The 25,072-nt window shown below is 37.1% G+C and overlaps 3 non-coding genes across 3 annotated transcripts; all 3 read left to right on the forward strand.

The window, feature by feature from the left end:
• Positions 1–126: 126 nt before the first annotated feature.
• On the forward strand, positions 127–291 carry LOC120285124. The gene has a single exon (XR_005544437.1). It is a non-coding gene; the product is annotated as a U1 spliceosomal RNA (small nuclear RNA).
• An 8,179-nt stretch (positions 292–8,470) lies between these two features.
• On the forward strand, positions 8,471–8,635 carry LOC120285103. The gene has a single exon (XR_005544416.1). It is a non-coding gene; the product is annotated as a U1 spliceosomal RNA (small nuclear RNA).
• Positions 8,636–19,320: 10,685 nt separating this feature from the next.
• LOC120285104 lies at positions 19,321–19,485 on the forward strand. Its single transcript, XR_005544417.1, has one exon. It is a non-coding gene; the product is annotated as a U1 spliceosomal RNA (small nuclear RNA).
• The last annotated feature ends 5,587 nt before the right edge of the window (positions 19,486–25,072 follow it).

The raw sequence follows: 25,072 nt of genomic DNA on the forward strand, positions 1-25,072 counted from the left end.
ACAGCGCAAGTCTGCTAATGCAGATAACTTGCATGGGGAAAATACACGACACCATAGTGACATTATAATTCCCAACTAGTTCTAGTTGCACCCTCATGGAAACCCCTATGCTGAGCTGAGGAAAGCATACTTACCTGGCGTAGAGGTTAACCGTGATCACGAAGGCGGTTCCTCCGGAGTGAGGCTTGGCCATTGCACCTCGGCTGAGTTGACCTCTGCGATTATTCCTAATGTGAATAACTCGTGCGTGTAATTTTTGTTAGCCGGGAATGGCGTTCGCGCCGTCCCGACATTCGTAAATAAATATGTGGAAAAGAAATCTCTTTTCCTTCTCAAATGAAGCGTCTAGGTAGTGAAAATAGGCCGTTTGATGATTTTTGATTTTAGCAATTAATTTATTTTATACGCGTTTCCAACTACATCAAGTATTATATATATTCTTGATCAGGATCAAGAGCAGAGTCGATCTAGCAATGTCCGTTTGTCCGTATGAACGTCGAGATCTCAGGAACTATAAAAACTAAGAGGTTGAGATTCAGCATACAGATTCTAAAGACCCATGTTGCCACGCCTAACGCCCACAAAATTGCCACGCCCACAGTTTTGAAAAACGTGTTTCTGTTCGCATTCACACTAGCTGAGTAACGGGCATTTGATAGTCAGGACGCTCGACTATAAGATATGTTTTAAGATCTTTTTGTTCTGTTTTTACAAAAATAAATAATCGAGGCAGTCAGTCCAGGAGAGTACGGGCGCGAGTCGCGCAGTCAGGACGCGGTCGCGCAGTCAAACAGTCGGAACAGAGTTCGAAGGTGAGGCAAACTTTATCAGTTCTGTTTTCGATGGTGTTTTGTAAAAGAACCTGAGTATCTTCTCTTCTTTGATAACTTTTTGAGGAGCTTCCTGAATACACTATGCCTTTAGTGGAGTTGAACCTGTTGTGCTCGGACACGCTTACTGTGAAAATGTTGACTTAAATTGACTTCAAGTACATTCATTCATTAAATCTTTCGCGCCAAGCAGCTACCACTTTTAGCCGCCGTTTACAGAAGTTAACATTCGAATACTATTTCAATTGTCTCTTTTATTTCGATCTGTACTCTAGCTTGGTTCAACAGCGACTGACTGCCGCGCTCTCTGCAGAGTGGCGAGTCGATCAGTCGATAAGTTTCTCGATAATATTTGTATGTATGTATATAGTAAGGATGGGTGTATGAATGTATAAGCTTATGACTAGATTGGCTATGTATAGTTAGGTATGTATGACTAGGAATGTATGACTAAGAGTAAAGGAAGAGGGTAGAAGGAGCAGCCTACTACACACTCTTCATCGGACTGGCAGAAATGGAAAAGAACCATCCCAACCCAATTCTTCTTCTGCCCCGTTATATGAGCGGGGTCTTTTCTCAGTGTAAAGTTGGATGAAAACACCTCATAACTGCCATTTGCCACGCTATGTACTCTCTAGGTTCCACTGTGTCTTGGCTGCGGCAATTGATTTAGTTAGATCTTAAGCGTTTACAATCGACTCTTAATCTTGTTTTCTGTTGAATGCGAATTGCTGTTCCTTTAGCTATAAACCCTCCACTTTCTGGCACTTTGTGTTGGATGGATTGCGGAGATGATGATGCTCTGAGCATCATGTTAACCTTATATATGAAAAAATTACTATATAGCAGCATATTGTTTTATTAACTATGAACCAACTAAAGCAGAAGAGACAGTAATCCCAATTCAATTCACAGTAATAGTAAATCAAAGGATGAGGATTCCATTCAGACAATGTGGAAATTCAAATAACCTTACTCAGTCTTGTGTAAGCTCTCAGCCTGAAAGCACCCACGTACGCATCAAATTCTAAGCAACGAAAAATAAAGACAAAGCAAAACAAAACAAAAAAAGAGATTGTTATCTGTTGACACCGTTATGTCACCTAAAGCAGTCAGAAAGAAGTTGAAAAAACAACACACGGGGCAGCAGTCCTATGTCAATGCAAACTATTATTCTCCGCTTCAAACTCAGTTGAGCAAAGAAGAAAATGAAAACACTGATAAGATCACCAAAAACAAAGTTTACATTTCTCCAATAACTGTGCTTAAATGCTCAGTGGAGCAACTGCATAACTTTTGCAAATCAATTAATTGCTCCAAATACTCTATTAAAAAATGTCTATTGGAATTAAACTTTTCTGTATGGACATAAAAGACTATGAATCCTTCATTAAAGGGGAAATTTGAATTACTCTCCTACGCTGATAAAAATGTTAAACCCTACAAGGTGCTACTTTTTGGACTTGATGATATGGACCCTAGTTCTCTAAAAACTGATATCATTGGTTTAGGCCTACAATGCCTCGATGTTAAGCGCGTAAAGCGAACGCGACCCAATAACTCAGTTGTAATCTTTTATGTGATCTATTTCACAAAAAAATCAGTTTCGCTTAATGAGCTCAGAAAATCATACTCCGTCATAAATTATGTTTAAGTAAAATGGGAATATCAAAGGAGAAATAGCAACCAAATCACCCAATGCTACAATTGTCAGATGTTTGGACATGGATCAAGCCAATGCGCAGTCAAATCATACTGTTCAATCTGTCAGGAAACCACAAAACTACTGAATGCCCGGAAGGAGCTGCTGTCAAATGTGCCAATTGTAATGGCCCGCACAAATCTAACGACCCCGGCTGCCCTAGCAGGTTAAGTTATGTTAATGTTAGATCTCAATTCCAGTCAAATCGAGTAAGACCAAAAGCTAACTTTATTTCTAAGCCTCCGCAGCTGGACTATAATAAAAATTTTCCAAACACTCTTAATCAATCTATTTTAAATCCAAACGCCACCTGGGTTAAACCAAATGTAATGTCAAATACGGGTGAAGAGCTTTTCTCTTTAGAGGAAATTAAGTTCTTAAAATTTGAAGTTTTTTTAGAAGTTTAAGAAACTGCAAATCCAAGGCAGATCAATTTGAAGTGATAACCTCACTGGCTTGCAAATTTCTAACATAATTCTGCAAATAAGCAAATATTTTCAAATGATATTCGACTATTGTGTACACATTCGGGAAACTTTGTGTTAGAAGGCGACTTTAATTGCAGGCATAGACTTTGGGGTTGTAACCGAGCCAACGCTTGGGGTTCAATACTAAATGAGTTTTTAATGTCACGTGGCTTGTCAGTTCATTTTCCTGACCAACACTCCTATTTGCCAGCGAGTAGTAGAAGTCAATCCTCTACACTTGATATTTTTATAACAAATAGCTTCCAATCATTAAACTATACTATAGCAGTCAATGATCTGGGCTCAGATCACCTCCCAGTCCAAACTTCTCTTCAATCAAACTTCACCAGAATCAAAAAATATTTTTTTGATATTACAAACGCAAATTGGATTATTTTTGGTAGAGTTATCAACCAATTAATTCCAGAATGCGAATCCATTTCCATTCAAACACAAGCTGACATAGACAGGTTAATAACACATTTCAACTCAGTCATCCTTACAGCAAAAGAACTCTCCATTCCGAAAAAAGAAATTCGATTTGTTAAAAAAGCTATTCTCCTCAACATATTATCACTAATTATGCGGAGAAATCAACACAGAAACAGAGCTGATCTGGTTCTAGTTAGATGGCTCAGCCAACTTATCAATTGCAAGTTATCCAAACTTAGAAATGAGCATTGGAATAACCTTTTATCCTCGCTCGAAAAAAATTCTTCCTCCTTTTGGAAACTATCAAAAGTTATAAAGAAGAAAAATACCAGCATTCCAATTTTAAGACAAAACCAACAAAATTTTGCAACAGCTGAACAAAAAGCCGAACTATTGGCATCAATAATCGCCTTGAATCATTGCCATTCAAACAATCTAAGTGATCCTATAACAATATCTGAGGTCACTAACTTTATGACATCATTTGACTCGTCGTCTGTAAATGAGGAGTTGTACTTGTCGGACTATCAAGAAATTTCTTCGGTCCTTAACCTCAAATTAAAAGAATCTCCTGGTCTTGACAACATTGACAACATGTGTTTGAAAGCTCTCCCTAAAAAAGGGGTAAAGTATTTAACCTTGATTATTAATGGTTGCCTTCGCTTAGGTTATTTTCCACAGAAATGGAAACACTCCAAGGTTAAACCCCTTTTTAAAAACGAACAAGCCCCAGAGTGTCCCACATCTTATAGACCCATAAGTCTGCTCTCTTCGGTTAGTAAAGTTCTTGAGAAAGTTATCAAAAAAAGGATTTTCGACTTTACTGAAAACAATGATATACTTCCTTCCCAGCAGTTTGGTTTTCGTCCTGAACACAATACTGCACACCCTCTTTATAGAATTAAAAAAATTGTTAAGTCGAACTTTAGTAGATCCAAATCCAAAGGCATGGTCTTACTAGATATTAAAGCGGCCTTCGATTCTACTTGGCATGAAGGTCTTGTTTACAAATTGAATCTTTTACATTTTCCGCCTAAAATTATTAAAATAATAAGAAGTTTCCTCAGTAACCGCTCCTTTGCTGTATATATATGTGATTATCAATCTCGAATATATAACTTAAGTGCAGGCTGTCCGTAAGGATCTTGTCTTTTCCCACTTTTGTACAATATATTCACCTCTGATTTCCCTGCCTTAAATGGATGTACTGCATCAATTTTTGCAGATGATACTGCAATTCTTTGCACTGGAACCCTTGCAAGTAATATTACAAATTCTCTTCAAGTAGCTTTTAATACCCTTGTGGCATATTTCAATAAATGGAAAATTCTTGTAAATTCAGACAAAACTCAAGCTATATTTTTTACAAGAAAATGGAAAAATATTTATATCCCAACGAACAGTATATCTCTTAACCAAGTGGACATAAATTGGGAAAACAATGTCCGATATTTAGGAGTCATATTAGATAAAAAGCTTAATTTTTCAGATCACATTCAACATATTATAAATAGAAATTCTCGACTAAGCATAGAAAATAAAATGTACTTATTTAGATCTATTTTTCAGTCAACAATTTTTTACGGGGCCCCGGTTTGTTGCTAATGTTCATATTTATAAAATCCAGGTGGCACAAAACAAAATATTAAAAATGATATTTAATCTTCCGTGGCATTACTCTACTGTGGAGTTGCACAACTTAGCTGGGATTGAACTGGCCTCAGAGAGATTGGCCAAATTACACACCAACTTTGTAAATAGAAACATTAATTCTAATTATTTACACCTTCAAAATGTTTAATATTATTGTAAGATATAAGTCTAGTTTTTAAGATAGATTGAAATTATTAGTTTTAAGTTTATATATTAATGTTTCTTTATGGGGGTTTTTTGTACTAAAATTTTCCCCTCATTATAATCAATGATTAATCCCAATTTATCTTCTGTATAAAACATATTTCTAAGTAGAAAAGGTTGAAAAAGGCCTGTACTCTTAATGTATATATGTATGTAATGTATATATATATAAGTTAACGCAAGTTGCACTTGCATCAGGGTTCTCGGCACTCGCTGCCGCATACCTCACCTTGATATGACAACCAACATGCTGTGGTTCTCCAAATAATAGTCAAGATAGTTAAGAGGGTTCGAGTTTACGATTAGCTTTATTTTAAGATTCAGTTCGCGATCTGCTAGCGGTTCCGTTATGTGTCCGTTCGAGACTGGCTCCTCTTCTCCCGCCCCGCTGCTTTTATATACGCTTCCCCCGTTGACCCCTCTACCCCACCCTGAGTGCGACCAACGGCACTTGTTCCGAATGCACACATACACAAACATGTTACTAGACAGGCCCCGAGTCGCCTGCTGACGGGGCCCGAAAACACGAGAGCCGAGCGCTGGTGAGTCCTGACGAAGAGCGCAAGAAGAGGGTTCTTAACTCCTCCCCCCTCAAGATCTGCGTCCCGCAGATTAGTGAGCCTTGTTCAGCTCGGTTTGGCCCAATGCTTCTAAGTTTGCGGCAATCTCGCGGACATCGGGCATGCCTTTGGTGGACATCAGCTTCTTCCATAGGAAATAAAAGCCTAGGAATATGCAGATTGCGAGTGACGCCTCGGTGAGAAGAGAGGCTAGTAGCTCACTCGCCATGTTGGACATCTTTTCCAAATTCTTCATGCTCACGTCGTGGACGTATTCCAGAGAAAGTTGAAAGTTGCTGGCCGTTATGTGGCTCAACACGGCCGGCATCGCCATTAGATGACTGACCGAGTAACTGGAATAGTTTTGACCGTTGACCATTATCGTCTCATTGTCGAATTGGATGATAAAGGAGCCGATCAGGTCGTAGTTCTTTGCAGCCGTTCTTAGAGTTCCGTTGAAGTTGGTCAGGAGGAGCATTCCATCGTCGACTTGCTTAACCACTCGTTGGTTACTTCTTTGATATGAGCATTTGGCCTGGCCGCCCTTCAGTAGCCGAGGGATACAGCTAGCCTCCTCCAGTTTTTGCAGTTCCTCGAAGCCGTCGCTTGCGCGGCCAAGACGGCGTTCCAATCAGCAGCATCTGGAGATCCAGCTACCCATTTCCAAGCCGACCCCAGCCAGTCCAGTGAGCGGGATTTGCGCCGCATGCAGAAATCGCGCTTACAAAAAGACAATTCGTAAATATCTGGTCGTCTAAGTTGTTCTAAGACTACGTAGTGTGTGGGGGTACGGTACATTTTGTGTACTTATATTTTTATTTTTTTATATTTCTTATTTCTTATTTCTTATAATCTGTATTTTTTTATATTATTTTTTTATAATTTTTTTTGTATTTCTTTTTGTATTTCTTAACTCATTTTCTTTCTTTTTTTTTTTTTTTTTTTTTTTTTTTTTTATAGGATAAAATAGAATAAAAAAAGAATATTTCATTAGCTGCCACAACTTACTTTTATTACTTTCGTTATTCTTTTTCGCGTTTCTTTTTTAAATGTGAAAACCACGTCTCAATTTCTTAGATCAGATTTGTGGAAAATTTTTCCTGATCTGGTTTTAACTGTTACTTTACGGAAATGTGAGACAACGGTTTTAACCCGATAAAAAAGAATATCTGTTCTTCTTTGCTTTTTCTTTATTTCTCTAAATTTAGCAAATATGGCAATAAAGTTTAATGAAATATTTCACTCACCCTTGTATGCTTTTTATTAGTTTTCGTCGTTTAGGTTGTACCCCTACAGCATGAATATTCTATTGGGATAAGTGAAAAAAGGTGAATTAGTGTATTGTAGAGAATTTTTATTCATTTCGTTTCGGGAAATTGGGGAAATTGTACTATACTTGTTTTCCTTTGAATTGTGGTGTTGTGCATGTGTTTATACAATTTTTGTGCGCTATTCCATTTTGCAATATTTTTTCCTTGCGTGCGTGCTGTTACAGTTTTTAATTGATGACCTCTAATTTATTTCGGCACTGGGCACGGTGGTTCCGTAGTATCCCTTTTGGCTGGTTGCCTACTAAGGTACGGCCGCCACACAACTTGTTGGGCGGTTTTTTTTTGGGTGCATTCCACACCACTTAACGTATCCAACAAGCTGCCACACACCACCTTATCACTCTGGGCGCTCATATTACTCGTACTGCCGCAGGTAATCTGCTGCAATGGTTAATTATTGGTTTATTATACACAATCTTTTGCACTCGCGAATTGGCAAGGAGAGAAAAAAAAAAAAATTTTCTCACAAGCCGTACCGCCGCAGTGGGTTGATCGTGTTTTAATTATGTTATAGGTATCGTACAACTTTTGCGCTCGGCATGGACGACGTGGCGTCCTCCGGTAGCGGGTCGTTGTTTTATTAATTTAAATTAGGTCTTGGCGCAACATAGGTTTACATTTTTATTTTAGAAATTTTACACCTTTTATTGAATTATGCAATATTTGTTGCGCCCCGGGATGGGCGTAGTTCCCCCCGGCAGCGGGTAATTGCTATTTTATCATTTTATACACAGCTCACGCAACACTTCTTTTTCTTTTATCGATTTCAGATCTTAATCTGACTTATGCACACCACCACTATTTTTACGCACAAATTTCCACAATTTTTTCGTATCACTTTTATCGGCCGGACATTGCCGGTCCCTGTTCGGGCGCCAGTTAACGCAAGTTGCACTTGCATCAGGGTTCTCGGCACTCGCTGCCGCATACCTCACCTTGATATGACAACCAACATGCTGTGGTTCTCCAAATAATAGTCAAGATAGTTAAGAGGGTTCGAGTTTACGATTAGCTTTATTTTAAGATTCAGTTCGCGATCTGCTAGCGGTAGAACAGACTCAAAATCAAATTTTATATAAGATTTGGTGAACAAGCACGGTTTCAACGTTAGCGTACAGGACCAAGATATTCATTTCAACGAATTGATTTTAGTCGTTTTTTTAGAATTCCTCTGACTCCAGTGTAATTCAGTTCAGTGATTCAGTGAGTTTCTGTTCATATCCACCACAATAATTCCCAACTAGTTCTAGTTGCACCCTCATGGAAACCCCTATGGTGAGATGAGCAAAGCATACTTACCTGGCGTAGAGGTTAACCGTGATCACGAAGGCGGTTCCTCCGGAGTGAGGCTTGGCCATTGCACCTCGGCTGAGTTGACCTCTGCGATTATTCCTAATGTGAATAACTCGTGCGTGTAATTTTTGTTAGCCGGGAATGGCGTTCGCGCCGTCCCGACATTCGTAAATAAATATGTGGAAAAGAAAACTCTTTTCCTTCTCAAATGAAGCGTCTAGGTAGTGAAAATAGGCCGTTCGATTATTTTTGATTTTAGCAATTATTTTATTTTATACGCGTTTCCAACTACATCAAGTATTATATATATTCTTGATCAGGATCAAGAGCAGAGTCGATCTAGCAATGTCCGTTTGTCCGTATGAACGTCGAGATCTCAGGAACTATAAAAACTAAGAGGTTGAGATTCAGCATACAGATTTTAAAGCCCCTTTTTCCACGCCTAACGCCCACAAAATTGCCACGCCCACTGTTTTGAAAAACGTGTTGATATTTTTTCACATCTGTATTAGTCGTGTAAATTTCAATCGATTTGCCAAAAAACTTTTTGCAACGCCCACTCTAACGCCCAAAAGCCGCCGAACCGGTCACGCCCACACTTTGGGACAATTTTAAAATTGGTTCTCTTATTATTCCCCAATACCTATCGATATATAAGAAAAATTATGAAATTTCTGTTCGCATTCACACTAGCTGAGTAACGGGCATTTGATAGTTGGGACGCTCGACTATAAGATATGTTTTAAGATCTTTTTATTCTGTTTTTACAAACATAAACATCAACAAACACTGTGTGTCAGGACGCGGTCGCGCAGTCAAACAGTCGGAACAGAGTTCGAAGGTGAGGCAAACTTTATCAGTTCTGTTTTCGATGGTGTTTTGTAAAAGAAACATCTCTTCTTTGATAACTTTTTGAGGAGCTTCCCCCCGGCTCAGCTGCTCCTGGCCACTTACGCCGATGACACTGCCATGCTGGCGTCTCATCCTTCACTGCAAACTGCCTCCAACGCAGTCCAGGAATGGCTGCACGCAATCGAAAAATGGACTGCCAAATGGAATGTGGCCATTAACTCCTCAAAGTCAGCCTGTGTAACTTTTTCCCTGCGACCCGGAACCTGCACAGTTCTGACCTTCGATGGAAGCCCTATCACCAATGCTAGTTCGCACTGCGGCACTGGGCTCCCCTGGTACGTGACGAACATGGTCATCGAAAGAGATCTGAAAGTTACCCTTCTTGGGGATCAGATTAATTTCCACAGCAGCCGTTATCCCGACAGGCTTATGGCCCACCCGAACCGACTAGCAACTATCATAGCTGATCCCATCTCCCTCCGAAGACTGAAGAGGGTACATCCCAGCGATCTCCTTACCCGGAGGATAACATAACATATTTCATTTTAAGTAATTGATAACTAGACTAGATTTTTCTTTCTTTTGTACTTTATAATTAAGATAATACTTGGTTTCATTTATCTTTATCACACATTAGGTTAAGTTCAGAGGATTACTGAACGATTCCTTTTGAAACCTTAATAAATAGAATTAGTTAGTATTATAAAAAAAAAAAAATTCCTGAATACACTATGCCTTTAGTGGAGTTGAACCTGTTGTGCTCGGACACGCTTACTGTGAAAATGTTGACTTCAAGTTCATTCATTCATTAAATCTTTGGCGCCAAGCAGCTACCACTCTTCATCGGACTGGCAGAAATGGAAACGAACCATCCCACCCAATTCTTCTTCTGCCCCGTTATATGAGCGGGGTCTTTTCTCAGTGTAAAGTTAGATGAAAACACCTCATAACTGCCATTTGCCACGCTATGTACTCTCTAGGTTCCACTGTGTGTTGGCTGCGGCAATTGATTTAGTTAGTTCTTAAGCGTTTACAATCGACTCTTAATCTTGTTTTCTGTTGAATGCGAATTGCTGTTCCTTTTGCTATAAACCCTCCACTTTTTGGCACTTTGTGTTGGATGGATTGCGGAGATGATGATGCTCTGAGCATCATGTTAACCTTATATATGAAAAAATTACTATATAGCGGCATATTGTGTAGTAGGCTGCTCCTTCTACCCTCTTCCTTTACTCTTAGTCATACATTCCTAGTCATACATACCTAATTATACATAGCCAATCTAGTCATAAGCTTATACATTCATACACCCATCCTTACTATATACATACATACAAATATTATCGAGAAACTTATCGACTGATCGACTCGCCACTCTGCAGAGAGCGCGGCAGTCAGTCGCTGTTGAACCAAGCTAGAGTACAGATCGAAATAAAAGAGACAATTGAAATAGTATTCGAATGTTAACTTCTGTAAACGGCGGCTAAAATCTCAGAAGTGGGATTAATAATCCAAAATGGACGATAAAATCATCCTGAACGACTTTTCGCTGACAACTCTAAAAGATTGGCTACGTATTCTGGGCCAAAATACGGAGGGCACAAAAGCCGAATTAATCGCGAGGCTGCAAGACATCCCAACGGCAGTTCGGGGCGATTGTCCACCGGAGCACCCCCAGAAAAACGCTCCACCAAGAAACGACATTTTTTCTTCACTGGATTTCCAGAATTGTGAAATTAACACCGATCACGTAAGTGTGAATGCGATGAACAGAAAAGAATCAACCGAAACTGGCAGTGAGAGGGAGACAAACATGTTCGATCTACAGCAACTACGCGCAGAGCTAGCAGAAGCGAAGGCAATGCTTAACGGAACACGATCGAGCTTGCAGTTCCAAGAACAACAACAACCAGAGCAAAGCAAGGCTACAGTTAGTTCCGTTATCCAGACGGCGCAGTTTACGCAGGCTGGCGCCACAAAAGAGAACACAACATTTCACTCGCCGCAGCGATCCAACGAGAGAGCGGGGAGCCAGCGTTTTCCAGTTGATGTTCTCGCTCTCGCCAAAGAGACGATAACCGATTACGATGGGAAAACTTGCGCGCGTGCCTGGATAACAGTGGTCAAAAATATCGCACGCACTTTCAACATCGATGACAACCATTTACGCATCTTACTCATCACTAAACTTAAAGGAAACGCGCAAGTCTGGTTACATGCGCACCCTGCTCGATTGATCGAACCAATTGACAATTTGCTTGATCAATTGTCATTGACTTTTGGCGAGCAATCATCCAAGGCTGAGATCCGGCGAAAACTCGAGAGTCGCAAGTGGAAAACTGAGGAGAATTTCTGCAGTTATTACGATCAGAAGATGGCTCTCTCAAACGGGATAAACATCGACGACGACGAACTACTGGACCAGGTGATAGAGGGCATACCGCTGCAAAATTTCCGTACCCAAGCACGGATCCAATGCTTCCCTACTCCATCGGAGATGCTACGCGCATTTTTGAACATCCGTTTGCCAGCTCGGAGGGAGCCACCTGTACAGCCAACCGACTACAAAGATGCCATACGATGCGCAAACTGTAATTCAAGAAACTGAACAAAGCTGACATCTGCAAGAAGCCCAAACGTGAACCAGGTTCGTGCCACGCCTGTGCACAACTTGGACACCTGGTGGCACAATGTCCCACAAGGAAGAGCGTTTCAACTAATAATTATACCCGTACACCTTGGGAATGATTGCTTCGAGAAAACCCATGGAAATAAACAAAAGATCAATGTATACTGAAAATGATAGTCCTGAGAAATCGTTAGAAAATGAAATTGTTAGTTCAAAATCGTTAGAAAATGCAATTGTTAGTCCAAAATCGTTAGAAAATGAAATTGTTAGTTCACAATCGTTAGAAAATGCAATTGTTAGTCCAAAATCGTTAGAAAATGAAATTGTTAGTTCACAATCGTTAGAAAATGCAATTGTAAGTCCAAAATCGTTAGAAAATGAAATTGTTAGTTCACAATCGTTAGAAAATGAAATTGTTAGTCCAAAATCGTTAAAAAATGCAACTATTAGTCCGAAATCGTTAGAAAATAAAATCGTTAATCAACAGCATAAAGAAACTCTGTACAAAATAGAAAGTATAATTTAAGAAACTCTGTACAAAATAGAATGTATAATTTAAGAAACTCTGTACGTGTTGGAATATACTATTCAACCTACAAAAATAACGTTAAACAACACTACTTTATATTTGACATGAATGGCCACACTTTTTATTTGATTTCTCATTCTTGTACGTTTTTTGCTGTGAGTAGGTCGTGGTGCTGGTGTTGCAGTTGAAAATAACTTAAAATATAAAACATAAAACTCAAACACAAACTTGACTATTTATTTATTTATTAAGAAAGGAAATATAAATTATAAACTACAACAGGTTATGGGCCCAGTCCATGCCTAATAAACAATTAAATTGTGAATTAAAGATTGTGAAAATAAATTGTGAAATAGCATTTTTTTCACATTTTTGTGAAATTAATTCCTTCTCAGAATTTGAGTGAAAAATGGACAAGGCTAAACGTAATATTAAGCCGTTTGATGGCGAGAAGTACGCGATTTGGAAATTTAGAATTAGGGCTCTTTTAGCCGAGCAAGATTTACTTAAAGTAGTTGATGGTTTAATGCCTAACGAGGTAGATGACTCCTGGAAAAAGGCAGAGCGTTGTGCAAAAAGTACAATAATAGAGTACCTAAGCGACTCGTTTTTAAATTTCGCAACAAGCGACATTACGGCGCGTCAGATTCTTGAGAATTTGGACGCCGTTTATGAACGAAAAAGTTTGGCGTCGCAACTGGCGCTGCGAAAACGTTTGCTTTCTCTGAAGCTATCGTGTGAGATGTCACTATTAAGCCATTTTCATATTTTTGACGAACTTATAAGTGAATTGTTGGCAGCTGGTGCAAAAATAGAAGAGATGGATAAAATTTCTCATCTACCACAACGATACAAGCAAGAAAGTTATGAACGCGATCGTGCACAACAAAAATAACACTTATAAAAATAATTTGTTTAAAAATCGGGTAACTAAACCAAAGAAAATATTCAAGGGAAATTCAAAGTATAAAGTCAAGTGTCACCACTGTGGCAGAGAAGGCCACATTAAAAAAGACTGCTTCCATTATAAAAGAATATTAAATAATAAAAATAAAGAAAATGAAAATGAAAAACAAGTTCAAACTGCAACATCACACGGCATTGCGTTTATGGTAAAAGAAGTGAATAATACTTCAGTGATGGATAACTGCGGGTTTGTCCTTGATTCTGGTGCTAGTGACCATCTTATAAATGATGAGTCGCTGTATACCGACAGTGTGGAGGTTGTGCCTCCACTTAAGATTGCAGTGGCCAAGCAAGGCGAATTTATTTATGCCACTAAGCGTGGTATTGTCCGACTACGGAATGACCATGAGATTACACTGGAGGATGTACTCTTTTGTAAGGAAGCTGCTGGTAATTTTATGTCCGTAAAGTGTCTCCAAGAGGCAGGAATGTCGATCGAATTTGACAAAAGCGGTGTAACCATTTCGAAAAATGGGTTAATGGTTGTCAAAAATTCAGGTATGTTAAACAATGTACCTGTGATCAATTTTCAAGCATATTCTATAAATGCTAAGCATAAAAATAATTTTCGTTTATGGCATGAGAGGTTTGGCCATATAAGCGATGGCAAATTATTAGAAATAAAACGAAAGAATATGTTTAGTGATCAAAGTCTTCTAAACAACTTAGAGTTATCATGTGAAATTTGTGAACCCTGTTTAAATGGTAAAAAGGCAAGACTTCCTTTTAAACAATTGAAAGATAAGACCCATATTAAAAGACCACTTTTTGTAGTACACTCAGATGTCTGTGGGCCTATTACTCCAGTTACTTTAGATGATAAAAATTATTTTATGATCTTTGTTGATCAGTTTACACATTATTGTGTAACTTATTTAATTAAATATAAATCTGATGTGTTTAGCATGTTTCAAGATTTTGTAGCCAAGAGTGAAGCTCATTTTAATTTAAAGGTTGTGTATTTATTACATTGACAATGGTAGAGAATACTTGTCAAATGAGATGAGACAATTTTGTGTTAAGAAAGGAATTTCTTATCACTTAACAGTGCCACATACACCTCAGTTAAATGGTGTTTCTGAGAGAATGATAAGAACCATTACGGAAAAAGCTCGAACCATGGTTAGTGGTGCAAAACTAAATAAAAACTTTTGGGGCAAAGCAGTATTAACTGCTACTTATTTAATCAACAGAATTCCTAGCAGAGCACTTGTTGATAGTTCAAAGACCCCATATGAGATGTGGCACAATAAGAAGCCATACTTAAAACATTTGAGAGTGTTTGGTGCAACTGTTTATGTGCATATTAAAAACAAACAAGGAAAGTTTGATGATAAATCATTTAAAAGTATTTTTGTGGGCTATGAACCCAATGGTTTTAAGTTGTGGGATGCTGTAAATGAAAAATTTATTGTCGCAAGAGATGTTGTTGTCGATGAAACCAATATGGTTAATTCTAGAGCTGTTAAATTTGAAACAGTGTTCCTGAAAGATAGTAAGGAAAGTGAAAATAAAAATTTTCCGAATGACAGTAGGAAAATAATACAAACAGAATTCCCGAATGAGAGTAAGGAATGCGACAACATACAATTCCTGAAAGATAGTAAGGAAAGTGAAAATAAAAATTTTCCAAATGACAGTAGGAAAATAATACAAACAGAAATCCCGAATGAGAGTAAGGAATGCGACAACATACAATTCCTGAAAGATAGTAAGGAAAGTAATAAATATTTTCTGAATGAGAGTAAGAAAAGAAAGCGAGATGATCACCTGAATGAAAGTAAGGGATCAGGCAACCCGAATGAGAGTAGGGAAAGTGAAACAGCAGAGCACTTAAAAGAAATTGGAATTGATAATCCAACTAAAAATGATGGCATAGAAATTATTAATAGAAGAAGTGAGAGATTAAAGACTAAGCCTCAGATATCCTATAATGAAGAGGATAATAGTCTAAATAAAGTTGTTCTAAATGCTCACACTATATTTAACGATGTCCCAAATTCATTTGATGAAATTCAATATAGGGATGATAAATCTTCTTGGGAAGAAGCCATCAATACAGAGTTAAATGCTCATAAAATTAATAATACTTGGACAATTACAAAAAGGCCTGAAAACAAAAATATTGTAGATAGCAGATGGGTATTTTCTGTTAAATATAATGAACTTGGAAATCCAATTAGATACAAAGCTAGATTGGTTGCACGAGGATTCACTCAAAAATACCAAATAGACTATGAAGAGACATTTGCTCCTGTAGCTAGAATTTCAAGTTTCCGATTTATATTGTCATTAGCAACACAGTATAACTTGAAAGTCCATCAAATGGATGTAAAAACAGCTTTCTTAAATGGCACGTTAAAAGAGGAAATTTATATGAGACTTCCTCAAGGTATATCGTGTAATAGTGACAATGTGTGTAAATTGAATAAGGCAATTTACGGACTCAAGCAAGCGGCTAGATGCTGGTTTGAAGTATTTGAGCAAGCATTGAAAGAGTGTGAGTTTGTAAACTCTTCAGTTGATCGCTGTATATATATTTTAGACAAAGGTAACATCAATGAAAACATATATGTATTATTATATGTAGATGATGTGGTTATAGCTACAGGAGATATGACAAGAATGAATAACTTCAAAAGGTATTTAATGGAAAAGTTTAGGATGACTGACCTAAATGAAATAAAACATTTTATTGGAATTAGGATAGAAATGCATGAAGATAAAATCTATTTAAGCCAATCTGCATATGTTTAAAAAAATTTTAAGTAAATTTAACATGGAAAATTGTAATGCAGTTAGTACTCCTTTACCTAGTAAAATAAATTATGAATTACTTAATTCAGATGAAGACTGCAATACCCCATGCCGTAACCTCATAGGATGTTTAATGTACATAATGCTTTGTACACGCCCAGATTTAACTACTGCAGTAAATATCTTGAGCAGATATAGTAGCAAAAATAACTCCGAGTTATGGCAGAACTTAAAAAGAGTTCTTAGATATTTGAAGGGCACTATCGATATGAAATTGATTTTTAAAAAGAACTTGGCATTTGAAAATAAAATTATTGGTTATGTGGATTCTGATTGGGGTGGTAGTGAAATTGATAGAAAAAGTACAACAGGGTATTTATTCAAAATGTTTGATTTTAATCTCATTTGTTGGAATACAAAGAGACAGAACTCAGTAGCAGCCTCATCAACTGAAGCTGAGTATATGGCCCTATTTGAAGCCGTGAGAGAAGCTCTATGGCTTAAATTTTTATTAACTAGTATTAACATTAAACTAGAAAACCCCATTAAAATTTACGAAGACAATCAAGGCTGTATTAGCATAGCAAACAACCCTTCATGTCATAAACGAGCTAAACATATTGATATTAAATATCATTTTGCCAGAGAGCAAGTTCAGAATAATGTGATTTGTCTTGAGTATATTCCTACAGAGAATCAACTGGCTGACATATTTACAAAACCGTTGCCTGCTGCGAGATTTGTGGAGTTACGAGACAAATTGGGTTTGCTGCAAGACGACCAATCGAATGCTGAATGAAATTTTTATATATATTTTTCAAATTTAAATTCCTGTAAACATATTTTGTTACAATGATCTGATCGGGTTTTTCTGGGTTTTCCCCGTATCCTCGCAGCAAATGCTGGATCAGTTAACACTTCCCAGAATGCACACCACTCACATTTGATAGTTACTAATGAATATTATTGTTATGTTTTTAATTAAAGACGTTATTTTTGAGGGGGCGTGTTGGAATACTACCTTGAAATACTACCGGAATCACCACCGTGTGGCGCTTTCAGTCACCCGATTTTAGTTCTCTTTTTTTTTTAGGTTGGCACAACCCTCATTGACATTCTATAAAATTTTCAGCTTGATAGTGTGACACTTGTAAAAGTGACGCCGTATTGAGTACATCTACGATTGTGCGTGTTCTCGATTTTGTACTATTTTGAAAATGGAATTGGAATGGAATGGAATCGCACAATGCCATCATTATCCGTGAACATTTGGCTAAAAACGGAACGAATACCATTCAACAACCACCGAATTCTCCTGACTTGGCTCCCTGCGACTTTTTCCTATTCGGTCGACTCAAGAAACCGCTCCGTGGAACACGTTTCAGCACCCGGGATGAAATCATGGAAAAATCGAAGATGGCTTTGATGGCCATACCGCAAATTGAATATGAAAAATGTTTCAAGGATTGGATCAAGCGCTGGCATAAGTGCGTTGCAGTCGATGGGGAGTACTTTGAAGGGGACAATATCGATTTTGATGTATAATCTTGTATTTTTAATTTTCTGAATAAATTCCGGGAACTTTTTGATCAAGGTAGTATACTATTCAACCTACAAAAATAACGTTAAACAACACTACTTTATATTTGACATGAATGGCCACACTTTTTATTTGATTTCTCATTCTTGTACGTTTTTTGCTGTGAGTAGGTCGTGGTGCTGGTGTTGCAGTTGAAAATAACTTAAAATATAAAACATAAAACTCAAACACAAACTTGACTATTTATTTATTTATTAAGAAAGGAAATATAAATTATAAACTACAACAGTACGAAATAGAAAGTATAATTTAAGAAACTCTGTACGAAATAGAAAGTATAATTTATGAAGCAATTGTAAAACAAAGAAAACAAACAAGAAAAAAAGAAAACCTAAAAAATGTTTAAGACCGTTTAAAAGTATCTCTACTAAGAAGAATAAAATGAGAAACCGGACCCTTAGCTTTAAGAAACGTTAATTGTTATAAAATCCTACGATCGGGAGATTTAGTTGTCAGGACGGCCGAGTTGTAGTAGGCTGCTCCTTCTACCCTCTTCCTTTACTCTTAGTCATACATTCCTAGTCATACATACCTAACTATACATAGCCAATCTAGTCATAAGCTTATACATTCATACACCCATCCTTACTATATACATACATACAAATATTATCGAGAAACTTATCGACTGATCGATTCGCCACTCTGCAGAGAGCGCGGCAGTCAGTCGCTGTTGAACCAATCAAAAAAATACAGATCAAAATAAAAGAGACAATTGAAATAGTATTCGAATGTTAACTTCTGTAAACGGCGGCTAAAATTGTTTTATTAACTATGAACCAACTAAAGCAGAGGAGACAGTAATCCCAATTCAATTCACAGTAATAGTAAATCAAAGGATGAGGATTAGCAACCCATTCAGACAATGTGGAAATTCAAATTACCTTACTGTAATTAACATTATTATTATTAATAAAGTTTAAGATTTCAAATATCAATAAATGAAAGTAACACGAGAACACCTTGTTTAAATTAAATTTTAAGGGTATTATTTCATACTGTAAAGTTGGATCCTCCTGATAAGTAAAAACCAATTAAAAAGAAGCAATACCACTTCCTCGACTATAAGATACCCGTCACTCAGGTAGTGCGAGTGCAAGGGGAGATCTTAAACTTCTTCCGAAAAATAAGAAAGCAAAATCAAATCAAACCGTTATTTAAATTGTGAGCGGCTTAAATTCCACTGAATTGGCTGTTCGGAGCGATTCTCCAAGTCAATATATTATGATAATACAAAGCGAAGAATACTGTGTAAAAATAAATCAATATAATTAGAACAGACTCAGAATCAAATTTTATATAAGATTTGGTGAACAAGCACGGTTTCAACGTTAGCGTACAGGACCAAGATATTCATTTCAGCGAATTGATTTTAGTCGTTTTTTTAGAATTCCTCTGACTCCAGTGTAATTCAGTTCAGTGATTCAATGAGTTTCTGTTCATATCCACCACAATAATTCCCAACTAGTTCTAGTTGCACCCTCATGGAAACCCCTATGCTGAGATGAGAAAAGCATACTTACCTGGCGTAGAGGTTAACCGTGATCACGAAGGCGGTTCCTCCGGAGTGAGGCTTGGCCATTGCACCTCGGCTGAGTTGACCTCTGCGATTATTCCTAATGTGAATAACTCGTGCGTGTAATTTTTGTTAGCCGGGAATGGCGTTCGCGCCGTCCCGACATTCGTAAATAAATATGTGGAAAAGAAAACTCTTTTCCTTCTCAAATGAAGCGTCTAGGTAGTGAAAATAGGCCGTTCGATGATTTTTGATTTTAGCAATTATTTTATTTTATACGCGTTTCCAACTACATTAAGTATTATATATGTCGCAGCGTTGGCATTTTCTTGCGCCTGATCTTCCATATTGGCAAATAAACTTTTCAAGTGAAGCGAATCCAACCTGCGTGCGCGATCGTCTGTATGCAACTGATCGTATTTTCTACGCATCGATCTATCCTTTACACGCGCTAGCTGAACTACACTTGGCGACAGCGCGACAACGCCGTCGACTCACTCGTAACGTTACTTTGGCGCCAGTCATATTCTACGTTGTAGTCAAATTCTAAGAATGACCTCACAATATACCAAACTCATTGCGCAGCTGCGTCTTGCAAGCGCAGTGGTCAAACCAAAGACACTAGAATAACAAGATGCGTAACGGCCATACATTCGTTTGGCACTATGCAGCCACTTTTTTGGTGAAGGCCAAATTTGCTCTCTTTCCGCTCGCTCACGCTGAGAGCGTAAGAAATCTAATAATAGAATTTGCTTGCTTGTGTGAGTAAAAACAAGAGACGAGAATGCGTATATGTTGCGTGTTGTGCTAGAAGACGATTTTCGGGCCGAAATCAATTCTGATCGAAGAAACGAATTTACATATTTGGAGTTGTGGCCAATTTCGTAGCAATATGATGAAATAAAATAAAAATTCCCTGACTATTATAATTTTAAAATTTTTTAAATTCGTTTGTTAAAATCGCCGCTGGAATTAGCTACCGTTTACATATTTATATTTTATTTTTATTTTATTTATATTATAAATAAATAAATATGAAATAAATATTTCATAAAAATAATAATTATTTTTTAATTTCATAAAAAAATAATAATTTTATTCATAAATAATAAAAATTATATTTCATAATAATAATTAATAAAAAATAATAATACGTAGTAGAAACTAAAAATTAATAAAATAAATAAAAATATGAAAACAGTTCGTTGCAAAAGTCATATCGTCAGGCACGAAGTGCGGACACAAGCACTCAACAATCATTGCCTTATTAATTTTTCTCACGCCGCAAGCTGAATACCCTAATGACAAGTATTCTAATATAAAGTCATTTTCGAGATTTATTTTGTGATGTACATAGATTCGGCTATTACTATTTCTAAGCTTTATTTAAATAATAATAACGTTAAGGCAAGACAAAACAAGAATTTTTCGCATGGAGCCAATTAATCAAAAATAATATAGATTTAAAGTCAACGAACTTCTTAGAAGTGATCTATCTAGTATCTATTTTTAATTATATTATATTATGATATTATATACAGAAAATCAAATAAAATGAAATCATATTAAGATATATATGATGGTCCAAAACAGTTTGTCATGAAATTTAAAAATAAATTTATCATATGTCATTGTTATGCTATTATACTTCCAAAAAATTAAACTTATTATTTATTAATTTAAAAAAACTCTTCGTCTGAGGCTATTACATCAAGTTCATGATCTTTCTGTAGAAGTTCTCTTTCATCGTCCTCCTCCCCCTCGTCGATGTCCTGGCAATCACCATGATCATCATGATCGCTTCCAACGCATGGTGATTTAAGTAGAGAAATTACCTCTTGCGGCATATTTTTGTTTTTATTTTTCCTTTGTCTTTCTTTTAGATAAATACTAGACAACAAAGGATCTGACGTATCTAGCGCTCTGTTAAAAATATCGGTCATAGTATCTAGGCGACTGCATTTTCTTGCATGTCTTCTCCGATCGCTCTTATATAATTTGTTCCTCGATTCGGACGCATGCTCACCAAGACAGCCAACAGGCACCAAACAATTATCTATAATTTGATGCCCATGAACTAACACCTTGTGAACAGTAGGTGTTTGGATAGGCCAAGGATATTTGTTCTGATAGGCCAAAAAAACATTTTTACAAAACGTTTTAAATTTTTCTGAGTCAATTTCGTATTCTGAGGAAATCGTTATTAAAATAATATAAAAGCTATAAAGAATGTCGTAATCAATATTTAATATTGACGACAGTAAGGCTGTATTAGAAAATGCCCTTCTGGCTGTATTGCCATCATTTGAATTTCCGCTTCCATTCGGTAACGGCTTGTCCACATTGAGACCCATTTTCTCCATCATTTGTTTTTGTATAAAATGCTTTCGTTCCACTAATTTAGGTTTATCAAAGTCCTTTACATGCCAAGTTTTAGGATCAGCTCTGTATGCAAGTTTTAAAACAAATTCAAAGAAGCGAATCCACGCATGTAAAGGGCTTATTTCAAACTGAAGAGTTTGAGATTTAGCATCAAAAATATCTGAATTAAAATCATTCACATTCATTAAATGCGTTGGCTTTGCTCCGCAAATCGGGCAACATTGGCAAGAGTTACATCCTGTTAATATTCCTTCTGACCAATTTTTTTAAATATATGCTGCCTAACTGCATCCTCAGAGCGACTATTGTTGCTCCAAATGTCAAGCAGCTCTGCATGCCCAAACAAGTATTCATCTACAAAAACGTAATTTTTTCAAAAAGGAACAAAAAGGTGCATATGAAACTTGTTGTATAATATTATACACATGTTAGTTAATAACTTGCCGTTAAAATTCTTTTGAAGTGGTTTGCCATACAAAAGTTATATTCCACGAAACACAGCTACATTTGTTAAGTTGACTGTAAAAAGGTACATAAACAAATCACGATACAACTACACAAAAACATATAACATACACAAAAATTTTACTGAACTACAAATCTACATACCTGGCCTACTGTTTTCCATGACACCACCTTAAACTTTTTAATTCTCTGAGGAAATATTAACCACAAATGTTGCACAATGATTTGCCGCCAATTTTGTCTTACGCATGTTATCGACAATCAGCTGTCTTTGAGAGGTGGGCAAAAAGCCAGTGTTGCATAAAAAAGTAAAAATCGACTTTTTTTATCTAATTAGACTATCCTAAATATAAAGAAACTAAAAATTTTTTTATTCCGTTAAACAATTTTTTTGACTTTCTGCCAAAAAAAAAACACATAAAAAACCAATGTGCAGTGGTCAAAATACATTCGTAATGCGACATATATATTCTTGATCAGGATCAAGAGCAGAGTCGATCTAGCCATGTCCGTTTGTCCGTATGAACGTCGAGATCTCAGGAACTATAAAAACTAAGAGGTTGAGATTCAGCATACAGATTTTAAAGACCCATGTTGCCACGCCTAACGCCCACAAAATTGCCACGCCCACAGTTTTGAAAAACGTGTTGATATTTTTTCACATCTGTATTAGTCGTGTAAATTTCAATCGATTTGCCAAAAAACTTTTTGCAACGCCCACTCTAACGCCCAAAAGCCGCCGAACCGGTCACGCCCACACTTTGGGACAATTTTAAAATTGGTTCTCTATTATTCCCCAATACCTATCGATATATAAGAAAAATGATGAAATTTCTGTTCGCATTCACACTAGCTGAGTAACGGGCATTTGATAGTCGGGACGCTCGACTATAAGATATGTTTTAAGATCTTTTTATTCTGTTTTTACAAAAATAAACATCAACAAACACTGTGTGCAGGAGAGCGGCCTAGCAAAAGCGAAGGTGGCTGGAATGCGAGAGGAGTCAGGTAGAGCGGGAAATAGTGGACCTTGGACCCCGGCAAGCGGAGAGACCTTGAGCTAACGGTACCGCGTTGGACCTGGGACTCGAGCCGGCCAAGGGCACGGAGGTCGAGCGGTAACGGTGCTTGCTGTGGACGAGCACATAGAGGGCGCACCGTGCAGTAACTGGCCCTTGTTCCCGAGTGGGCCGTGTGCAAAAGGGGAAATAACGGGATTCCCGCTGCCTATAAATGAACGGCGCAACAGAGTTCGAAGGTGAGGCAAACTTTATCAGTTCTGTTTTCGATGGTGTTTTGTAAAAGAACCTGAGTATCTTCTCTTCTTTGATAACTTTTTGAGGAGCTTCCTGAATACACTATGCCTTTAGTGGAGTTGAACCTGTTGTGCTCGGACACGCTTACTGCTAAATTATAAATTGACTTCTAGTTCATTAACCTAGTTGCTTGGTAAAGTCCTTTGGTTTTAATTAATAATGTTCCAGCTGGACTTTTTTTGGGAAAAGCGTGTCCACGTGTGAATTCGATGGGGTTTTAAATCTACATTCGTGAGTTTTTTAGAACTTATCTGATCTGCTCATAACAATCAATTTCAGCTCGTAAATTGTCCGGATAACTGCGGCCTTCGGTGGTCTACTTTTGTAACTGCTTCTGTGCAGAATGTATTTTTTTCTTCTTAAGATTTGTTTTGATTCTGATTTGTTTTATTAAATATGTTTGGTTTTTGCGATCATTTGGTTTGCGATGCGAAACGACCACTAAATAAACATATATATATTTAATATATATGTATAGGCAGTGTGTCACTTAAAACTTGATACAGTTAACTTACCCCGCGAACTTTGGTTTGCTTTATGTTACATTTCTTTGAATTGCTCAATAATTACAAGAAGTTCACGTTGGAAGAAAGAAAGAAAATGTTAAATTTATCACCAAAATTATGGCTAGAAGCCGATTAAATATTCAACGTGTAAAAGGAGGTTTTAAACATTAAAAATAAGTGGCCGTCCGTCGAAAGTATACGATAAGGACAACCGAACTCTGAAACACTATAGTTACCGAGATCTTGATGTGCAGACGGACACAAGAACATGCCCTTTATTGAATTATAACCTTAATTGCAAAATATCACTTTGTTACACAGAAAGATTACATTGATGGCGACCAACAAATCTATTAATTACTAAATAAATTTCCTCAATCAATGAAAAAAACAAGTTCGAACAGAATATGTTCGAACAGAACATGTTTGAACAGAACATGTTCGAACAGAACATGTTCGAACAGAATATGTTCAAACAGAATATGTTCGAACAGAACATGTTTGAACAGAACATGTTCGAACAGAACATGTTCAAACAGAACATGTTCAAACAGAACATGTTTAAAAAGAACGTGTTCGAACAGAACATGTTCAAACAGAACATGTTCGAACAGAACATGTTTAAAAAGAACGTGTTCGAACAGAACATTTTCGAAAAGAACGTGTTCGAACAGAACATTTTCGAAAAGAACGTGTTCGAACAGAACATGTTCAAACAAAACATGTTTGAACAGAACATGTTCGAACAGAACATGTTTGAACAGAACATTTTCGAAAAGAACGTGTTCGAACGGAACATGTTCGAACAAAACGTGTTTGAACAGAACATCTTCGAACAGAATATGTTCAAACAGAATATGTTCGAACAGAACATGTTTGAACAGAACATGTTCGAACAGAACATGTTCAAACAGAACATGTTCGAACAGAACATGTTCAAAGAGAACATGTTCGAACAGAACATGTTTAAAAAGAACGTGTTCGAACAGAACATTTTCGAAAAGAACGTGTTCGAACAGAACATTTTCGAACAGAACATGTTTAAAAAGAACATGTTTAAAAAGAACGTGTTCGAACAGAAC

The sequence above is a fragment of the Drosophila simulans genome, chromosome 3R (assembly GCF_016746395.2).
Source record: "Drosophila simulans strain w501 chromosome 3R, Prin_Dsim_3.1, whole genome shotgun sequence".
Taxonomy (NCBI): domain Eukaryota; kingdom Metazoa; phylum Arthropoda; class Insecta; order Diptera; family Drosophilidae; genus Drosophila; species Drosophila simulans.